A 6,710-nucleotide genomic window follows, 5' to 3' on the forward strand; every position below is an offset into this window, starting at 1 on the left:
ACCTCAAGTTCTGTGAGGTGGAAGAAATTCCTTTGTTCTCTATGAAACTTRACTCTGTCTCTATACTGTGTGGCCATGAGGCAGGATCTTCCCTAGGAATTTACGACCTCTCTGACCACAGCAGCCTGGTTGTAGGAGGCAGAGAGAGGGGGATGGTGCTCGCTGTACCCAAAGAGGGCAACGTCATGACACTACGCTATGCTTTGCTTGCTTTGTCACCTAAACTGAAATTAGGTGAACTATTAGAATTTCAGCAACCAGGAAATGGCGTAGCGATTTTGCATATTGCACCTTTAAAGATGCCTGAGTTTGGCCTAAATAAATAAATACATTCAACTTCCAACTTCAACTTCCTCCTTTGTCTTGACTGTTGTTAAATGCTTTATTCATCTTATCACAAGCAAGTCCATTTAAAATGAGTTTGGCAGATAAGCAATGCACTTAATTCAAGTAAATTGAAATTTCTTTGTTACAGTAATACAGACAATAATGTTAATAAAGTGGGAGTTGATAAAAAGAGAATTCATTAGARTGTTTCATTCATCCAGTTCTACTGTCTGATCCCAGCGTACACCACTGTCTCCATGTGACCTCTCTGTCTTCTAGACCTGTTCTTCTTGTTGCTCAGATTCAGAGCTACGTAATGGAGATGGTCTGCATCTTGGGCCTGTGAGAAACAATTATAATTGGGGGAGGGGGAAATAATACCATATGTTATTATTTTCATACATATTTTTATGGTCATACAAAATGTAAGGAATTCTACTTACCCCTGCATCCGTAGAAGAGACTGCTGGACATGCTGTCAGAGATACGGATCCTGAAACGAAACACACCAAAGATAAAGATGCAACTCCTTCTTCCACTGCAGATACATCTGTAGATGGTGATATTAAAGAAGAGCAGCTTCTAAAAGGGTGTCACATACCTCTGCACTGCAGACACTTTCTCTGGTTCATCTTGTACATGATGCAKGCAAGGACAATGATCAGGATAAACGAGAAAGCCAATCCTACACCCAGGCAGTACACCAAGAGAAGAAGGTCTGCCCTATGGCCTGTGGACATTCAAATATTGATAGAGGACACTCAGAATAGCAAGGAAATTAATTTTCTACACTGTAGATTAGTAAAATATAAAAAAAGATGCAAGCCATATCACCTACCTTGAATGTCCAGCTTGGTCCCGTTCCCAAACAGTATCTCCCCACATGAGGCCACAGCACAGTAGTAAGTCCCAGCATCAGAGAGGCTGAGGTTCCTCTTGGGGAGGTTGTAGACACAGCTCTGTGTAGGAAACGCAGCCTCAGGGCTCTTCTCACACTGATCACTCCTGTCTCCATGGGTGTAAATGATTCCTGGACGGGATTCTCCTGGGCCATGTCTGAACCAATAGACACTGTGTTCTCCTACACAGGTCTGAGTGTGTATTGTACAGTTCAGAGTCGCAGAGTCTCCTGGCTGGACTAACTCAGACACAGGCTGCTGGAGCACAGTCATGTTTCTTGACCCTGAACCTGACAAGAGGATTTATAAGTCAGTAAATATGTTCCCAATGTTGTGTCCCAAGTTAACATTGTTGAAATCAGACACAGTCATATCTGATAATGCAAATACAGCATAATTATGCAATTGTATCCAAAACATAAAGTCGAAAAAAACTAAAGATTGTAGTTGCAGAACATTAGTTACTATTTCCTTTCTTTGTATATTCAGATGTTGTACCTTTCACAGTGAGAATGAGTCCTGCTCCAAACTCCACCTGGTTGGCATAAGAGTTCCCACAGTAATATGAGGCTGAATCAGAGAGCTGCATGTCAGATCTTTAAGTGATTGATTCCTTCACCGCTTTGCACTGAGAAGCGAGTGTTACCCTTAAATCCCTGGTAAAATGTTGCATTCTTGTTATACTTCTAAAAGACTGATAAGATTTGAAGATTGTCACCCAATGTTTGCTGGTACTACATAAAGTACAGTGCCATGTTGCCTTTATAGAAGCCGTGCAAAGTATCTGTCTCTCCTACATTGGCTGTAACAAGATGACTTGCCGAGGATTGTGCAGCAGCTAGAATACACACAGAAACATGATCCATTACTTAAGTCCACCCATGTAGACGACACCTCAACTATGGGGTTATTGGTGATTGGTCAAACTGGACGTGTCATTTTTGTTAACACCTTATTCAGCCAACCATGGTCTTCGTAACTGAAAATCACTCATAGAATCCATGCAAAGTGAACCAATGCTTACTGTGTAGGATTTTGGAGAGGGTGGGTGAAGCATACACACTTTGTGGTGTCCAGAGGATGTATTTTTTGTTTTTATACATTGTTTAGTTTGCTATTTAGGCACCAGCTGAATCAAAGATGTCCAATACTGAGGCAGTGTTTAAAGAGAATATATGAATATCCTTAATTTAATTGGGTGAAAAGTATAATGTTATCTGGTAAGTATGCAGTACATTTTCAAGCATATGGACATGCTGTCAGAGATACGGATCCTGAAACGAAACACACCAAAGATAAAGATGCAACTCCTTCTCCACTGCAGATACATCTGTAGATGGTGATATTAAAGAAGAGCAGCTTCTAAAAGGGTGCTCACATACCTCTGCACTGCCAGACACTTTCTCTGGTTCATCTTGTACATGAATGCACGCACATAAGGACAATGATCAGGAATAAACAGAGAAACGCCAATCCTAACCCAGGCAGTACACCAGAGAAGAAGGTCTGCCCTATGGCCTGTGGACATTCAAATATTGATAGAGGACACTCAGAATAGCAAGGAATTAATTTTCTACACTGTAGATTAGTAAAATATAAAAAAAGATGCCAAGCCATATCACCTACCTTGAATGTCCAGCTTGTTTCCCGTTTCCCCCAAACAGTATTTCTCCCCCACATGAGGCCACAGCCAGTAGTAAGTTCCCAGCATCAGAGAGGCTGAGGTCCTCTTGGGAGGTTGTAGACACAGCTCTGTGTAGGAAACGCAGCCTCAGGGCTCTTCTCACCACTGATCACTCCTGTCTCCATGCGTGTAAATGATTCCTGGACGGGATTCTCCTGAGCCATGTCTGAACCAATAGACACTGTGTTCTCCTGCACAGGTCTCAGTGTGTATTGCTACAGTTCAGAGTTACAGAGTCTCCTGGCTGGACTGACTCAGACACAGGCTGCTGGAGCACATTCATGTTTCTTGACCCTGAATCCTGACAAGAGGATTATAAAGTCTACAGTATAATATTTCCCAATGTGTGCTCCCAAGTTAACATTGTTGAAATCAGACACAGTCATATCTGATAATGCAAATACAACATAATTATGCCATATGTATCCAAAACATAAAGTGAAAAAAAACTAAAGATGAGTTGCGAACATAGTTACTATTTCCTTTCTTTGTATATTCAGATTGTTGTACCTTTCACAATGAGAATGAATCCTGCCTCCAAACTCCACCTGTTGGCATAAGAGCTCCCACATAATATGTGGCTGAATCAGAGAGATGCATGTCTGAGATCTTTAAGTGATTAATTCCTTCACCGCTTGCACTATGAGAGCGGAGTGTTACCCTAATTCATGGTGAAATGTTGCATTCTTGTATACTTGTACAAAGACTGATAAGATCTTGAAGATTTGTCACCCAAGTTTGCTTGTACCACATAAATAAATGCCAGGTTGCCTTTATGTAGAAGCAGTGCAAAGCTCACTGTTCTCCAACATTGCCTGTAACAAGATGAATTTCTGAGGATTGTGCAGCAGCTAGAATACACACAGAGACCATGACCCGTTACTTAAACGTCCTTTAATACAATCAAAAAACACATATACATACATACGTATATTGAATTGCATCTTTAAAGTACCTGAGTCTACATCCCTTAATTAAGCAGAGAAATATCAAAGTTGACTTACCCATCGCTACAAGAAGTGCCAAGTATCAGACACAGTGACATCATCGTTGAAGTTTCCTCTTCCACAACCTGTGTTGTCGTGAGTGGAAAAAGTCCACCCATGTAGACGACACTTCAACTATGGGGTTAAGTGATTGGTCACAACTGGACGTTCATTTTGTTTAACACCTTTTTCAGCCAACCATGTCTTCGTAACTGAAAATCACTCATAGAATCCATGCAAAGTGAACCAATGCTTACTGTGTAGGATTTTGGACGAGAGTGGGGTGAAGCATACACACTTTGTGTGCTCTAGATGATAATTCTATTTTCTAAACATTGTATAGTTGATTATTGGCACAGGCTGAATCAAAGATGTCCCAATACTGAGGCAGTGTTTAAAGAGATATATGAATATCCTTAATTTAATTGGGTGAAAAGTATAATGTATCTGGTAAGTATGCAGTACATTTTCAAGCATAATTACACATACATGCTACCAGTATCCTTGTTCCTCTTGTGTGCTTAGATAGATTTAGCCCCACCCCATGCAACAGTTACAGGCAGTACTCCTGATGACCTGTAGGGGGACTGTTATACATATAACATTCCTGATATGTAGGGTGAACAGGGGAGGAGCATTATTGTGAGGTATGTGGGTGAAACACCTACAGAATGAAAGTCAGTTATCCCTGTCATTCATGTACTAATCACTCAAGTGTTAGGCATACTAGTTGAGCGTTTAGTAGGGGTGTACCTCGTGTGTAGGCTTTCCTGCGCTAGCCTAATATACATTAATACAATTTCTACTTTAAACTCTGTAAACAAATGATGTAGTTAATGAATTAACCTAATGATATTTGTAAGGGACGATACAGGCTACATGGCATACAGTATATAAATGGACTGTGTGAATTGTCACTGGTTGTGAACAACATTGAAAGATTGAGAGAAAACAGAGTGACACCACATAGACATCCTGCTGAAAACCACATAAGAGACACAGGGTGTGAAAAGGCCAGCAGGCCTGTCCAAAGCGTAGAGACGGACTTGTTTGGCTCACAGCAGACCACAGAGTGCAGGTACCTGTGAACATCTCGCTGTGTGGGTGCATGAATGGGATGGCATTAGATTTATCAGTAGGTTGGGTCTGCAGAAGCCCTCTGCACACATTCATACAGACAATACTTATGTACAGAACACAAACGAGAAGGAACAAGTCATATTTTAATTCAGTATCAGTTGTTTTAAATGATATTTATTCATGCTTAAAAGAAACAGCACTAATACAGGAATTTCAACTGACATACAAATTTTTAAACAAGGTCACAGACCATTAATTAATAAAAGGCAATATGAAAATACCAGCAATCTCAATTAATACTCATTTTCAAGACATAGTGATGATATTTCTCAACATTTACTGCAAAAAGTAATCCATCGACATTTGTCTTAGATTGGAATGATTTCCTGGTGCCGTAGATAAATGATGGTCAGACAGCAGAGGATAACTCCAGTTTATACGATGACGAGAAGACCAAGATTCTCATCTTGGATCACCACGTTCAACATCCAGCTTGGTCCCGTCCAAACAGTATCTCCCCACATGAGCCACAGCCACGATATAAGCTCCCAGCATCAGAGAGGCTGAGTTCCTCTTGGGAGGTTGTAGACACAGCTCTGTGTAGGAAACGCAGCCTCAGGGCTCTTCTCACACTGATCACTCCTGTCTCCATGTGTAAATGATTCCTGACGGGATCTCCTGGGCCATGTCTGAACCTATAAGCACTACTGTGTTCTCCCTACACAGGTCTGAGTGTGTATTGTACAGTTCAGAGCTCGCAGAGTCCCTGGCTGGCACTAACTCAGACACAGGCTGCTGGAGCACAGTCATGTTTCTTGACACCTGAACCTGACAGAGGATTTATAAGTCAGTAAATAATGTTCCCAATGTTGTGTCCCAAGTTAACATTGTTGAAATCATACACAGTCATATCTGATCATGCAAATACAGCATAATTATGCAATTGTATCCCAAAACATAAAGTCGAAAAAAACTAAAGATTGTAGTTGCAGAACATTAGTTACTATTTCCTTTCTTTGTATATTCAGATGTTGTACCTTTCACAGTGAGAATGAGTCCTGCTCCAAACTCCACCTGGTTGGCATAAGAGTTCCCACAGTAATATGAGGCTGAATCAGAGAGCTGCATGTCAGATCTTTAAGTGATTGATTCCTTCACCGCTTTGCACTGAGAAGGCAGTGTTTACCCTTAAATCCCTGGTAAAATGTTGCATTCTTTGTTATACTTCTAAAAGACTGATAAGATTTGAAGATTGTCACCCAATGTTTGCTGGTACTACATAAAAGTACAGTGCCATGTTGCCTTTATAGAAGCCGTGCAAAGTATCTGTCTCTCCTACATTGGCTGTAACAAGATGACTTGCCGGAGGATTGTGCAGCAGCTAGAATACACACAGAAACATGATCCATTACTTAAGTCCACCCATGTAGACGACACCTCAACTATGGGGTTATTGGTGATTGGTCAAACTGGACGTGTCATTTTTTGTTAACACCTTATTCAGCCAACCATGCGTCTTCGTAACTGAAAATCACTCATAGAATCCATCCATGCAAAGTGAACCAATGCTTACTGTGTAGGATTTTGGAGAGGGTGGGTGAAGCATACACACTTTGTGGTGTCCAGAGGATGTATTTTTTGTTTTATACATTGTTAGTTTGCTATTTAGGCACCAGCTGAATCAAAGATGTTCAATACTGAGGCAGTGTTTTAAAGAGAATATCATGATATCCT

General features: G+C 40.8%; 1 long non-coding RNA gene across 1 annotated transcript; it reads right to left on the reverse strand.

Annotated features, from left to right (window-relative positions):
- Nucleotides 1-415: 415 nt before the first annotated feature.
- Nucleotides 416-1,064, reverse strand: LOC111953612 (uncharacterized). The gene is made up of 3 exons (XR_011474327.1): nucleotides 929-1,064; nucleotides 771-820; nucleotides 416-667 (listed from the first exon to the last, which is right to left on the reverse strand). It is a non-coding gene; the product is annotated as an uncharacterized lncRNA (long non-coding RNA).
- Nucleotides 1,065-6,710: the final 5,646 nt, after the last annotated feature.

This window comes from Salvelinus sp. IW2-2015, linkage group LG3, assembly GCF_002910315.2.
Source record: "Salvelinus sp. IW2-2015 linkage group LG3, ASM291031v2, whole genome shotgun sequence".
Lineage (NCBI taxonomy): Eukaryota > Metazoa > Chordata > Actinopteri > Salmoniformes > Salmonidae > Salvelinus > Salvelinus sp. IW2-2015.